Raw genomic sequence first — 16,117 nt, 5'->3', positions numbered from 1 at the left:
GCAACATATTGTCTGTGGATCCTATACAGGCTCCAGCTGTCACCCCCAACAAGCTACCAGGAGGTAGAAGGCAAAGTCTCTCTGGGCTGCAGTTTGGGATCAATTCTTTCCGAGCTGATGGCTTGTTCATAGGGGTGTTCTCTTCTAAGCACAGAATGGGGAGGGGGAGCTATGATAGTAACTCTTTATTCTTTTTTCATTCTTACAGATTACAGATGATGATTACCTACAGATAGTTCGATCACATTGTATTTGCCCTTGCAGAAGACATAGCAAATTTACCAAATACTCAGAACAGTGAAATTCTCAAGGAGGGACTTCGTCTAAGGCAGTCCTACATTTACTCCTTCACAAATAGCTAACATCTACTGGTCTGTTCTGTAATCTGATCCCATGCCAAGTTTCACATATTTTTCTCTTTCAGAGGAGATTCAATAATTAGAATCTACTGTTTTGAAATCTCTATTACAAAGAAATATAATTGCTACTCCTTAACCTATTTATTTTGAAAATGTCTATTTATTAAAGACTCAGTAATGTTACAGATTGGACTTTATTTTACAATGTTTCAATGTGTCGTCAGAACAACCACTTATATCAATGATGTGGCTATTCAAACCAAACCCTAAGACATTCCCTCCTTCTCATGTTTTTCTTTCTTAGTTTTGGTTCTGCTGAAATTATGAGTTTGTTCTTTAAATCTGGTTTACGTGTTTCATAGCAACAGTAAATAATAAAATAAAATAACAAACACTAAGAACACACAGTTGATTCCTATTACTATAAATAAACTCTTCAAAGTGTCTTTGTATCGGGCTATAATTCAAGCTATTCTAGTGTGGTTACAGAATTTAGCATCTTTTCTATGGTCAGTTGTGTTCTGGCTTTAAGTTTTATAAGCTAGAAGTACTTCAAGGTCATAATTAACCTAAAACTTCCATGATTCAACACAACTAACTAGACTCTTCAATTACGTAAAAATTGAGGTTCAGCGAACTCTTTGGTGAAAGAAGCAATTTGTGTTATGGGGTCATACAGATTTAGCTCGATCTCCCGTCATTTTGACATCTACATATTCTGTAATCATAAAAGCTGAGGAAGATAACCTGGAAACACAGCGAGAGGCTCAATTATTAAGAAAAAATTGTATTTCTAAGAATTCCGATGACTGTACAATCAGTACAACAGCATGTTTCCTGTGTTGACTCTTCTTACACTATTCTGCTTTGGGGGCCTTTATTTCTATTTTATAGGCAAGGCAAGTAAGAGTCAGAGGTCCTAAGGCCACGATACTGGTGAAGAGCAGGCTCTGGACTGGAATCAGGTCTTCTAACTGCAAGTTCTGTGTTCTTATTACAACCACAGTACTTTGGTCTTGCAGAAAACTGGATTTCAACCACAGAGAGGAACACCAAGAGAAGCTACCAAGTCAACTTCAAAATAATTTTTAAATGGGAGGTGGACTTTGATAAATCTTGTCAGATATATTAACATCTGTGTCCCATTTCTTGTCTACAACCAGTACAACATGTCCGATTTCCCTGGTAAAATGCTTTGGTTTATGTGAGCTTTATCCAATTACGAAAGTAAACCAATTCCACAGCATAAACCCTAGTCAACATGACAGCTGTAGTTTTCCAGGAATTTCTGTGTGAGGACTGCACTCATACAGAAGATACACAGAAATAGTCAAGGCACGGTAATGGTAGCAACTACCTTTGACTATAGGAAGCAAAATGGTATATGAACTTTTAAAACCAGAAGGCAGTATCTTTTACCTACTAAGACCATCACTGGGTTTTTGTATAATAATAATAATAATAATAAAGAGTTTAATGGTCCTTGGGCTAACATAACTACAATGCTAAGAGAGTGGTGCCCTATATATATATTGAATATGGAAGTATTTTAAGATAATTTGAAGCCATGCATGATGTCTGCAGATATGTTATCAATAAAATCAAATTAGAGTTTGATAGTATTGTCTTCCTGTATTTGAATCTAATTTGACATTCCATACAGATAGATGATTTTTACAGTTCAGTGCTTATAATATAAATGGTTTGGTATCTTTATTTTCATTCTAATCATTATTCCTCTGCTGAAAAGACTTGTTTATGAAGTGACTGACAGGGCTATTAAAATCCATGAGTCATCTAATCTTAAAAATAAGGCTTATAAGCATTAAAAACACTACCTTAGGGGCGCCTGGGTGGCACAGTGGGTTAAAGCCTCTGCCTTCAGCTCAGGTCATGATCTCGGGGTCCTGGGATTGAGCCCTGCATTGGGCTCTCTGCTCAGCAGGGAGCCTGCTTCCCCCTCTCTCTGCCTGCCTCTCTGCCTACTTGTGATCTTTCTCTCTCTGTCAAATAAAATAAAAATTAAAAAAAAAAAAACACTACCTCAAACAAAGCAATATCCATTTCCACTGACTGAAACAGTTAAAAAAAAAAGTAATTAAAAAAAAAGTAATTTAGTAACATGGGGATGGATCTTTAATTTATTTCTAAGCAGTGTCTTTAGCAGACTATGACTTTCAGGTTATTTCAGTATGAGTTTATTCTGTGTATCAAGAGAATTCACTAGTTATCTACTTTGAGACTAACAAACTTACTATACTACCAAGAGCTCTTCTTAGGTGAGAAAAATCAATGACAAAACTAAAACAATACAAAAATTAGAACAACCCTTGCCCAACAACTAAATCACTACACATAAACAAATATGAGGAAAAAATACCTCTAAGATTTTAAGAAATGGTTTGACCTTTTTCCTTTTGGAAATAAGTACTTAATGCTAAAGATCAATTAGTTCTTTGGTGATTAACAGCCTTGACTTTTGTATTGGTTAAAGCAATATACTACATGATACCTATAAGGCCTATGTATAATATGGTAGTGTTTCCACGCAGAGGCTTAAAATGGCAAAAAAAAGAAATTAACCTTCCACTTCTCTGTGAATATAAAACTTTGCTAAAGTGTATTTCCAGAACTAAAACACATGTAAGTAACTAGTCAGTTATTCCATTTCTAATGTTTCCATGTAATAGATTATTTTCCAACAGTTACCTACAACCATTCCTCCCTCATCTGTGGTTCTATATTCCAGAAGTGACCTGTGGTCCCAGAAGCGGATGATCCTCCTCCCAATGAGTTGTCAGGTCAGTCATAGCTTAGCGCTACCTCAGTGCCTACATCATTCACCTCATGTCATCTTATCATGTACGCATTTTATCATCTTATATCAACACAGAAGCATGAGTCCAGTATAATACGATACTCAGCCTGAAAAAGACAATTTGGTTTAGCCATGATATATCTGAAATGCCGAAAAGCCGCCCAAGCAAAATTAAGTAGGCAGTTAATTGTATGACCCAGGAACTCAGGAGAGAGCTGGAGGCTAAACATACAGATTTACGATCATCAGCACAGGATGACAGGATGCTATCTGTGCGCTGAGGAGGGAAGACATCATCTGGGGATGAGTAAAGCCAGAGCAGAGGTCCAAAGACTGAGTCCAGAAGCTTTCTAACAACTAGAAGGGCAGAAGTAGAAGAGAAGTTAGCAAAAGAGATGGAGAGGTTCCCAGGGAGATTTTCAGACCTGGGTACTCTGAAAATTCAATAAAGAAAAGTTTCAAGAAGGAAAGAATGAACAACTGGCTCAGGTGATGGGAGGTCCAGTAAAATGAGGACTGGAAACTGGCCGCTTGACAACAGGGAAGTTGCTGGGGAGAGGAAATGAAACATTTGGGTGAAGTGGATGTATAGCATCCCAAGCAACCAGCCTGAAGAGATGAGGGACGAGGAAGTGGTTAAAGAAACAGAAAATTTTGTGGAGTTTTACTATCAAGGGAAATTGATAAATGTGACAAAACTAAGGGAGAATACAGAATCTCGGAAGGGTTTTTTCCCTGCTGCTGATGAGAGATATAATATGACCACCTGCTTCTAAGAATGATCTGGTAGGGCAACCTGGGTAGCCCAGTCAGTTAAGCCATCTAACTCTTGATTTTGGATCAAGTTACGCTCTTATGGTGGTGAGACTGAGCCCTGCATTGGGCTTCACACTGGGCATAGAGCCTACTTAGGATTCTTTCTCCCTCTGCCCCTCTCCCGCCCCACTCATGCTCTCTTAAAAAAAAAGAAGAAGAAGAAGAAGATCTGGCAAAGAGGTAGAAGTTGGTGTTACAAAAGAGACATAGGGAAATTCAAGAGTAAAGCTCCCGAGTAGAAGGGAAGGGATGGGACCCAGCATCCAAGTAAAGAGGCGTGCCTTGGATAAAAGCTGGGACAATCCATTCATAGTAACAGATGGAAAAGCACAGGCACAGGAGGGAATATTATATAATATAATCTCTACAATTACTAATATTTTCTCAGTAGTAATCTGATAGAGCCTTTAACTGACTTTATTCTTTTTTGTCCCCCCAAACCTTTCACAGCTATCATTGTCGATGCACAGTCTTCTGAAGCAGGAACAGCCAAGAAGTGGGTTCTAGGTTTGGTTCTGCCAGCTTACCACCTCAACACCACCTGCCGAATCTCCCTTCTCTTTGTATTATCCTCACTTGCCCGACCTTCTTTCTAGAGTGTTGTGAATGTAAGTACAGAGTATTTTAAAGTTATTTAGAAACAGTGGTAAGTGTCAGAAGTATACACAGTGATACAGCATGCGGTATAAAAGATTTACATAGGAATACTGAAGCAGCTGATATGGGCAGTATCTTGAGATTCTGAACATTAACATAGATACTACTGTATTAGAAAGTCACAGAATCATAAACTGCATAAAATGGGAGGTGGTGTACTAAAGTGGTCAAATCATGAGTTTCAGAGGCAGGGAATGGATAGGTCATCTTGATTACATTTTACTTTTTTTTTTTTAAGAGTTTATTTACTTATTTCATTTTTACAAAAAAGATTTTATTTATTTATTTGACAGAGTGAGAGATCACAAGTAGGCAGAGAGGTAGGCGGCGGGGGGGTGGGGGGGAAGCAGGCTCCCCGCTGAGCAGAGAGCCCGATGCGGGGCTCGATCCCAGAACCCTGGGATCATGACCTAAGCTGAAGGCAGAGTCTTAACCCACTGAGCCACCTAGGTGCCCCTCATTTACTTATTTTAGAGAAAGAGGACACGAGAGCAGGTGGAGGAGCACATACTTGAGGGAGAGGGACAAGCAGACTCCACAATGAATGAGAAGCCCAATGTGGGGCTTGATCTCATGACACTGAGATCATGACCTGAGCTGAAATCAAGAGGTGGACGCTTAACTGACTGAGCCACCCAGGTGTCTCCTAGTTTATCTTTAAATGGGGCAAGGTGATAGCAGAATCTATCTCAGCAGGTGGCACATATGTGCAGGTACACAAGAAGTATTAGCAATTATAATTATTACCAAAAATAATTTGGTTTAACCTCCTTCTAGCACAGAGGAGGTCACAGAATTGGGGGGTGGGAATCCTCCCACCAGGTGACAGTCACAGCCCACTAATACACACTGGTGTTCACTCTTCCAGACTGCACCTCTTATAATAAAGCCTCAATGTGGTATGATGTGCATATATTCCTACAGAGATGCAAAACCACAAAAGCATTTGCACTGTATCATCCCCACCCCAGTCTATGTATTCCCTGAAAGTGAAGAAGAAAAAGGTATGTACTGTATATGAAAGTACACTCCATTATACACTGGTCTGAAGACCAAAAAAAATGTATTAATTGCCTTGTGAATCATAATTATTAATGTTACTATGAAAATAAAGGCTTTCAGTATGATTACTGCTCTTATGAGCCATATGGGTAAAAAGGTATCTTCAGTTTTGTATACCAACCAAACATAATTAGCAACCTACTGAGCGAGCTACAATTCAAGCTTTTTTTTTCTTTTATTAAGTTTTTAATTTTAATTACAGTATAGTTAACATACTAAAACTCAAGTTTTAATGGAAACTAGTACAATGTGTTCTTAAACAGAAAGCACGTCAGAAAAGAAGAAAAAGAAGGAAGGAAAGAAGGACGAACGGAAGGTAGGAAGGAAGATAAATATCCGCCCATGCTCTTTTAAAATGAATGTTTAAGGATCATTATTTTAATAGGTAGGAGCAAAAAAGAAAAATGAATGCAAAGCCATGACTGAATCATAGTTTACATAGGAGAGCAACATTTTAAAAATAAATGAGGAAATGCTGAAGACCCAGAGATTTTAAATGATTTGTTCAAGGTCATGTCACTGGCTCAGAACAAGCAACAAGCACAGCGTCCTAATTCCAGTCTACTGTTCCAAATCCTTTATTAGAATACCTCTGTGCCACATTAACTAAATATCATTGTCTTCAATTCCCTAAAATACTAAGAGAAATGGAAACCAAAGTTAACAGAGACACAGGAAACTTAAAAATCTGACCTCCCACCCATCAATGAAAAGCAACAAAGTCTACACTCTAACTACATAATGTCTTGAGAGCATGTTTCAAACTGCCTTTTACCTACACAACGGAGGGTTCACTGCTTACATTACGGATGTCAACATGAAACGGTAATGAGGTTTTAGAATGTATGTCTTCACAAGGTGGAACTACACACAAGCTCCTTGCTTCGCCCTGATTCCTGCGGACCACTAGGTGCTTGCCCTAATCCTGGGTGAGATGCGGAATTACAACATGAATGGAACGCATGACATCAGAATGGTTGAGAATCCTCTTTTAAAATTGGCACACACTTGGGGTGCCTGGGTGGCTCGGTGGGTTAAAGCCTCTGCCTTTGGCTCGTGTCATGATCCCAGGGCCCTGGGATCGAGCCCTGCATCAGGCTCTCTGCTCAGCGGGGAGCCTGCTCCCCCCGCCCCCGTCTCTCTCTGCCTGCCTCTCTGCCTGCTTGTGATCTCTGTCTGTCAAATATATAAATAAAGTCTTAAAAAAAAATAAAATTAGCACACACAAAAATGGAACCATTTCTACCTACTCCCAGATTTTATAGAACAAGAGGGGGCAGAGTTTGAGTATACTCTACTTCATGGAAGATAATAAAGAAAAACAAGAAACTGACTTCAGAGAATTCTTGAGTAATTTGGCCTGATTATTTCATCTAGCTGAGAGAGGATAGGATGCTTTCAGTTCTCTTTCTCCCCTACAAACCATGATTACTTCATAGTTAACAACCCTCATGGTGTTCAGTCCTCTACCAGGAAACAGAGTGAATAAAAACAGTTTAGTTTTAGATCTGACAATTTGTCCACTTGTTGGTGAGTCCTTATGGTTTGCTCTTCAACAATAGTCTACCACAGGATAAAACAACATTTGGGAGCAGGACAGAGATTTAGTTCTCTGACATACATCACTTATTATCACAATGACTACTTTATCTTGGTGAACTGTAAGGGTTAATAACATTATTCCAACTATAACCCTGCAGTGAGGTAGACACAGGAGAGAAATGTCCCCAGGAGCCTATGTGAGAAAGCAGGAAGCTTTCTGTTTGGGGGCTGCTCTAGATCACATTTTGTCATAACCTAAGTAAAACCAAAGACAATATAACCTGACCTGTTGCTAGACATAAACAAATATAGAAAGGGCAGAATGATAACCAAATACAAAAAGTTCTAGAATTAGGTAAACCCACATGCAAATACCAACTCTAAGAGGTGTATAACTTCAGCTAAATGATTTGATCTCTCTGAAGCTATTTCTTCTGACAAAATGGTATGGCAACTAGGATGTCATACATTTGGAAAGAGGATTAAATGGGATGATGTGGCGAGCCCCTGACCCACACAGTCTAGTATCCTTTCTCTATACCTTCCCTCACCATATTTAAAATGGGAGGGGGTATTTGTGAGCCATGTTCCTTATAGACCAGGAATGTCTTTGGGAATGAAGTTCAGAATCTGAAATGTCGAGAAAGATGAGTAGTCCTCATATTAGGAAGTGGGGGGGGGCACAAAATAAAGTGAAAATAATCTATGAGGCAGGCAGCTAGATTTCCAAATAGAAGCTCTGATTTTAGCTAATAAGCAAAGGAGAAATATGAAGATTCTTAAACAACAGACTAACACAGTGAAAAAAAAACATTTTGGTAGGATTAATTGTACAGAACTATGCAAGACTGGTGAAGGGGGTATCACAAGGCTACCCTGAGTTGCACCATTTCAAAAGGCTTCATTTCCATTACACTGTATGAAAATTACAGGCCCCTAGAAAATAATTCTACGACTTTGGAGTCATTTAGAAAACTTTCGGAGCAGTGTGGTTTGATGCAACAGAAATCTTAAGCCGGAGTGGATGGCATGGAAAAGAAGAATGGAAAGGAGACACTGAATATACTTAAAGAAGAAAGCATGGGATGGTTTTTGTCAATCCCTTAAGAGTAAAATTAATGCATGTTCTCTACACCTGAAAGTAAGGCACAGCCTCCTTTTTTCTAACAGGCAGGTGTTAAAAACAATGGTTTGTTGGTGATTCTAACCTGTTTGTAATTCATGGTAAAAGAAAGACAATATTTAAACTAATTGGTCACTGATAAATGACCCTGCCTAACAAGCAGAAACAAAAAGAGCTAATTATTAATAGTTCTGGTCTCTGACCAGCACCACCTTTCCTCCTTTCCATCAAGCACAGATCTTACCCAGAATATAAACTCTGACTCTGTAATAGCCACAGTAGATTAAAATCTTACATCAGCAGAGAATCTAAAGGGCACTTAAGAAGGCGTCTATTCAACCTCTCCCCAGAAAAGATGCCTGATCCTCTTTCCTTGAAATTCCCAGAGACCCCACAGTTCTTGTAGTAAGCTGAATGCCTTCTGACAACACATTTTTGTCCTGTCCTAAATGAAAACGGAATCTACTATGATCATCTGAAAAATATAATTACATATATATTTTTCTGATGGTTTTAAAATTTTCTCAAAGTCTTTTCTCCTCTAGGCAAGACACTCTTAATTCCTTTAACCTTGTTGTATAAGGTACATTTTCCCCGATTGTTTTTACCTCAAATATCAGGCTTGCCATTATAACCATATTGTGCGAACTCATCTTTAATTCACATCTGAGCTTTCCACATTACCAAATTGATATTGAAAAAAAATTCCACAAAGCCAATCTTTGCATGGAAAGCATTTCTGAAATCTAACAGCCTCTCTCATCTTCTAGGAGAGGAGAAATCCCAGTTAGCTACCAGTTTGACTATTCACAGAGCTTTCTACAGGATAAAAATACTGAACCTTTTTTTGATGCTGTAAAATTTTATGCTCACAATGCAGAGAAAGTGAGAGTTTAAAGAGCACTTCAAAAATGATTAAGGGGAAGTTTTAAATACCGAAACATATGGCTTAGTGCAGAGAAAGCAAAAAGGTGCATTAGAGTCTATCTATATAGTGGTACTGATAAAAATAAAGTTGTTTTTTTTTTTTCAGGTCAAAGAAAACAATGTAAAAATGCTTTAAGCTGCATAAGGAATATTCAAGGTCAATATCAGAAAAGACTCCAAAATAGCATGGTAGAATAAAGCACTTCCCAGAAATATAGTTAAATGTACCACCTGAGAATAGCTTGGATTAAGTGCTTAAAACATCAGAAGTTATACATCTATCTGGAGTCTGGGCCAGATGACCAGGGCTATCTTTCTAAAATACAAAACAGATTATGTCACTTTCTTGTTTAAAACTCTACAGTGTTCACTATTAAATACAGCTCAGCTCTGGAGTGTGATGTTACTTCCTTTTCCCAGAATGCCTTTATTTTCCTTGCTCATAACAAAAGCTACAATGTCTTCATTATCCAGCTAAAATGATACTGTCAGTTGAAGGTATCTGCTATTACACTCACTGGATTACGATCTAGTAATCTGTTTAAACCTTGGGCTTCTACACTAGAGAATGAGCCTCTAGAAATTTAAGATGAGGTCTAATTAATGTTCATATACCCAACGCTTAATGCAACACTGTTATGGATAAAAATAAATTGTGACGCCCACGACCTTCATTTCATAAGCCCCAATGCCTAGTGTGACTGCATTTGGAGCTAGGGCCTTTAATGAGGTAATTAAGTTTAAATAGGGGTTATGGGGGTAGCACTCTAATCTAATAGGGATAGTGTCCTTATATGAAGTGGATCTCTCTCCCCTAACAGATGGAAGGTCATGGGATGACACAGTGATCAAGCCTGGAAGAGAGGCCTCACCAGAAACCAATGCTGAGCGCGCCCTGGTCTTATTTATACTTGTAGCTTCCAGAACCACGAGAAAATAAATTTCTGTTGTTTAAGCTACCCAGTCCGTGGTATTTTGTTATAGCAGCTGAGTTGACGAACACAAATGCCAAGAGAGTATTTTATGAAAAAAACAAACGGAGGATTTTTTTTGCAAAGCCAGTCTTCGGAGGTCCACAAATTAGTAAAATTCCTCCAATTATTTCAACTATTCCCTTCAACATATTTTTTGAACAACATGCCTTAACACTGGAAAAGGATGCAATTACATCCATAAAAACCTGGTCTTGATATGTGTAAGTAGAAAAAAAAAATTTTTGATATGATGGTGACCTTGAAATAAAAGACATTTTGACAAGGCTAATTTGATGAAGCATGTCAGAATAACCCCATTAGAAGGCAAAATCTTTTTTTTTTTAATTAATAAGTATAATGTGTAGAGATAGTGATGACTCTTGATTTTTTCCTACCACTTACCCAGAGCTGGCCAGAGCAGTCAGGTTAGGGGCAGGGTGACCGTTTTATTATCGTAACGCAATAACAAAACAGGCGAAGAGTAACGGAGTTTTGCTGGTCTTCCTTGTACTTCAGCATGTCCCTGCATCAAGAGCCCAGCCAAATGTTACACAACCATGAATTACTAACTGCTTCTGAAGCCTAGTGCAATCCTTACTCCATGATCTTTCATCAGTAAGAGCAATACAGAAGTTACTATTTTAGGAAGATTGTATTTTTTATGAATATGGCTCCTTCTCAGGAATTTGAAGAGGAATCTAAGCTTGGGTATAAGCTAAGAGTTATTCATATAAACAGGAAGCTACCTGTTTATTTTTGCAAGAATACAGCAAATTAACTGAACTCAAGGTTCAGACGACTTCTAACAAAAAAATTTTTCTACCCTTTATTCCAGCAAGTGCCGACAATGGACCTCTATGGGAGCTGTAATAAAAGTAGAGTATTTCGGCTCTATTTAGAGGCCGGCCTCACTTTGTAGGTCAATCAACTGGGATTTAGAGAAGTAATTTACCCAAGTTCACAGGCCTATTAAGTTTCTGAACTGGGATGATAAAAATAAGTCCGTTTGCTGGCAATGCCCAAGTTCTTTACACCAAAACATGGCTTTGGCAACTAACTGACAAAGAAAGGTGTGTGTTTACCCAAACCAGTTCATGCTGGAACAAACCCAAGAAATTCTCAAGATATAGAAACCCATGATAACAACATGTCAAATATAAATACCTTACCAAAAAGAAACAAAATGAAACATTAATGAAAGCCGCATCCTAACACTGGATGGACGACTGTGGGAAAAAAGGAGAATGACTTTCAGGTAATCATAATTTCATTCCCAGAGAAAAACTGAAACGTTGCATTGGAGGAAGAAAGCAAGAAAAGAGAACAGTATGGCAATCATATTCAGTGAAAAAACAGAAGCTGGCCAAGGAAAGGGGTAAAAATAAGATAAAAAAACCTCCTGTAGCAGTGGTGTGATATACATCTATATCCACGAAGTAATTTATAGGAAACTGTTGACAGGCAGTCTAAAGTTGACTGAGACAACCGGTTCTTTGTCAGACCATGTTTTGGGGCATCTCAATTTAGTTGGTTTTTCTTCCAGGGAGAAACAGAATACAAACAAAAATTTCTGTTTGTCCCCCTCTTTTGTTTTGTTTTTGTTTTTTTTTTTGCTTTTAAGCCTTTCCATCCTTGCAAATGCTATCTCAAACAAAAAAATTTCTTGTCCTGCATATGAATCTAATATGCTTAATTGTGAATAACATGGAGGTTATTCACAGTGAAATCTGGTACTTTGTCTTGGATGTTATTTTCAAATAGTAAGTAGATTTTTAAAAAGCTTTCCTTTAAATATCTTCCTTCTGCTGAAATAAAGAAGGAAAGGAAGAAAGGGAGACAAGTGGAAAAGAAATCACCAAGATACAAATAGAAGCAAGAAAAGGAAAAAGAAACATTAGCCAGCATCACCCGGCTGTGCCTTAATAAGCTTTCTGGATATGAAATTTATTTTCCTTGGGCTAGATTGTTTTACTTCAAACGATCAAATGAACTCTGCCAAATTTGGAAAGCTACAGCAAACAGCACATCAAACGCAAACTGCATTTTTCTCCTTTTCACGTATCAAGACAAAACCCTCTGAGGCAGAGACCTACACACGTATCCTCTACAGGATTCCCATGACAATGTTTACTGCTACATAGGTCCACCGGTTTAGATAATCAAATGTACACCTTTTATATATCAAATGTGCACAATGTAAGTTTACCTTCAGAAGGCACCTCTCCACACCTCCAAATTAGCCATGCATAACCAACCCCTCTTTGTTGTTGGTCATGAACACAAAAAATACCCAACACAAGTTTCCTTTATACAAATGTTTTACAGAGTCAGTTAAGTTCTTCATTAGCAACTATGACATAATAATAGGCTTCCAACTATGCCTGAGATTGGGATATAGCATAATCCTTCTAAAATCTCAACAGGTCACTAAAATGAGAGTCCACCTGTGCTGTCTGTATCCCAAAGCATTACATAAATTTAAAGTACTATAACTTACTAGACTTTCCCTCCCAGAACATCTAAATCATAAAAAACAAAAGACAAACGGTACTGATGAGTTTCAAGGAACCATGAAAATAAAACCATATAATTTATATTCAAGTTTGCATCATACTTAATCTGAGGACATTCTTTTGAAAATGCAGTACATAAAAACAGTCACAGGGCAACCAGGACTTCATCAACTTAGCCTTTTCACAATGGGAGCCAGATAGCCTCAAGTTTTACAGGAAAGAGCAATCTTAGAAATGTATCAAAATTTTGAATGTTAAGGAATGTTTTGATAGTTTATGAAGAGAATATGACAAGTGTTAACCCTCTGTTCTTTATGCTTATGGCTATCTGTTGAAAAAACCATGGAAGTTTTTGGAGGTCAACTGGACTAACCATTATGAACCAAGAATCCTCTTTTTTTTTTTTTTTTAAGATTTTATTTATTTGACAGACAGAGATCACAAGTAGGCAGAGAGGCAGGCAGAGAGAGGGGAGGAAGTAGGCTCCCCACTGGGCAGGGAGCCCAATGTGGGGCTCTATCCCAGGACCTTGAGATCATGACCTGAGCCGAAGGCAGAGGCTTTTACCCACTGAGCCACCCAGGTGCCCCTAAGAATCCTCTTAATAACCAAGGGGACCTGTGACTTGTTTGGATGCAACTAGTAATGGTGGCAATATTATTTTAACCAAAATCTTTAAAAACCTATGATGAAATCTGCCGCATTTTAACATTTACACAATGGTCTTTAATATGACTTTGCCACAACAAACAAAAAAGGATGCATTTTCTCTCTTCTGAAGGAGAAACGTGGTAGGAAAGGGAACAAATTTGTGGAGAAGCTCTTACATGCCAAGCATTAACGGGTACTTCACAAATGTTATCTTATTTCTCTCAATAATCCCAAGATTCAGGAATAGCCCTCATCTGACAGAAAACAAACAAACCAACAAACCTAAAGAGTTTAAGAAACTTGCTGCAAATAGAGACAGGTTTTAATCCAAGTATGAGTGACTCAAAAAAGTCAATGTTGTTTCACCTTCCTAAATATTTTCTCCACCAAGTTAAACATCTACAGTTCCCTGTAACCATTCCTTGTTATCTCATGACCTCAAAGTCCCCTCACCATTTGTCCACTGATGCAGCATAGTGGGAAAACAGGTTTGGAGTATGAGGATTTCCCTGGCATGTAAACTGTGCAACTTCAGAGAAATCACTTAACCTCTCTGACCCTACTTCTCCTCATTTGATGAAAGTAACAACTGTCAAGTAAGACATGGTGATGACCAAGTACCCTCCCAAACAAAGAATCTTAAAAAAGGTGACAATAAGTCAGTCTTCTAAGAGTCAAACAACAAAATTAACATAAAAAGGATCAGAACAGAGATCTATAAATATGCCCATTTAGTACTGAGTAAATTATTAGATTGAACCATGTGAAACTGCTGTTTCCGTTCATGAAAAATTATCAAATAGCAGTAATTTTTAAAGACTCAACCTAATATTTAACCTCAGCATGGCTCAGTCATCTTCATGTGCAAAACTGGGAGAACAACAGTACTTACACCACAGGTTTGCTGAGACCACGACACGATCTAGCGTACACAACAACCTGACTCACTCGGTCAGGGTCCCTGCATCTAACAGGCTATGGTTACCAACACGAAGATAAAACAGGCGAGGGGCGCCTGGGTGACTCAGTGGGTTAAGCCTCTGCCTTCGGCTCAGGTCATGATCCCGGGGTCCTGGGATCGAGCCCCACATCGGGCTCTCTGCTCGGTGGGAAGCCTGCTTCCTCCTCTCTCTCTGCCTGCCTCTCTGCCTACTTGTGATCTCTATCTGTCAAATAAATAAATAAAATCTTTAAAAAAAAAAAAAAAGATAAAACAGGCGAAGTCGGGCCTGCCCCCCGGACACAGTCATGCAGCCTCTCCAATCCCAGCATCCACCTCCAGTCCCCAACTAACAACAGTGATCCCCGTCCACACCCAGGCAGAGGCTGCATTGAGAAGCTGAGCCACAGAAGCAGGCCATTCGCAGGCACTGGCGAGCTCACGCAGACGGCCAGTGGGCCACCACTGTTCCAGGTCACAGCTGGCAGGATGCTGGCTGGGCTTTCTCCCTGTGGAAGCACTCGAATGTCACAGGCACTCTCGTGCACCTGTGTGCTTCACACACTGGCAGCTGCAAAAGGCATAGGAAGGTGAGCTTAAAAACTAGCACAACAAACTCTTGCTGAGAGACCCTTCTGACTTCACAACTCCTGAAACTATTCTTCTGTATTGACAGAAAAAGGGCCACCAGCAGTTCTAAAAATGGTATTGCAAGTACCTGCAGTTTTTTTAAAGCTTGTGACCACAAGCCCCTCTGGTTCCCACCAGGGTTCTGCACTTCCAAACCATGACTCATTATACTCTCAGTGGAGACCAAGGTCTAAGATGCAGGAAGTGTAATTTTTAAAATACGTGCACTAAAACTTCAGAAAATATTTGTGTGCCAACAGACAACCAGCACAGAGCGACCAAAATCAGCCAGTAACTGTTCCTTTAAAACGGAATTAAAATGTTGTGCACAGGAATGAAGGCTTCACAGAAATACTGTCTCTTCTTGGTTTAGTTACTCCTTGAAACAAGGAAGACGATTTGCCCTAATACCTGTTCCTCGCTCAACAATCTTTTATTATGATTAACTTTAGTTGTGGCATCTTACATGTATCCCTCATTAAATCCCCCAACAGTGCTGTGAAATGTTATTATCTTCATTTCAGAAATGCAGAAAGTGCTGCTCGGGTTTCAGTATCTTGGCCAAGAATTCAAACTTGGACAGTCTGGTTCCAGAACCAGCCTGGTCACTCGGCTTTACTGCTGCTGATCAAGGAACCGAGTGACAATTTATTAATTCAGGCCCTGTTGCTTTGACACTTATGGCTGTAAAAAACAGTCCAGCTGAAATGAAACTGTTCATCTATTGACTAAGGCTGGATCTGTAAAGACATTAGAAAGGGCTGAGCTACTCAACAGACAAACTATCTTCAAGCACCTTCAAACATGTGAGTGCCGATTCTGGAAGGAACTATCACTCTCACAGATAGCTCTCTGCCAGACAGCATGCTGTTGTTGGCCTCCCCAGATTTCCCTCAAAGTACAACTAACAGAATTATGAGCTTCGGAGTACCCCGATAGGTCCCAGAAGCTCTCTCATCCAAACTACCACGGAAGGCAGGAGTCCCTTGCTTCCCAGAGAACAGGGTCTGACATGTTAGACCTTACCCTCATGAGACATTTCTCAACAGTTACGATGTCCTTCCACAGGGCATTTTTGCTCTTCATCCCATAACATTGTTTTGGT

The 16,117-nt window shown here is 39.1% G+C and overlaps 1 protein-coding gene and 1 long non-coding RNA gene across 3 annotated transcripts in view; one reads left to right on the top strand and one right to left on the bottom strand.

The window, feature by feature from the left end:
* The window catches only part of DDX10 (DEAD-box helicase 10), a 271,491-nt gene that overhangs the window by 68,690 nt on the left and 186,684 nt on the right, over window positions 1–16,117 (bottom strand). The gene's annotated exons all lie outside the window — the stretch shown is intronic.
* LOC125079191 (uncharacterized) lies at window positions 3,105–10,238 on the top strand. 2 transcript variants are annotated; one of them, XR_007121066.1, is made up of 5 exons: window positions 3,105–3,160; window positions 4,444–4,601; window positions 5,519–5,654; window positions 9,411–9,461; window positions 10,126–10,238. It is a non-coding gene; the product is annotated as an uncharacterized LOC125079191 (long non-coding RNA). The 2 variants fall into 2 exon arrangements; XR_007121067.1 differs by lacking the exon at window positions 9,411–9,461.

Source organism: Lutra lutra, chromosome 10 (assembly GCF_902655055.1).
Source record: "Lutra lutra chromosome 10, mLutLut1.2, whole genome shotgun sequence".
Classification (NCBI taxonomy): Eukaryota; Metazoa; Chordata; class Mammalia; order Carnivora; family Mustelidae; genus Lutra; species Lutra lutra.
This window is presented reverse-complemented; position numbering and strand designations above follow the sequence as displayed.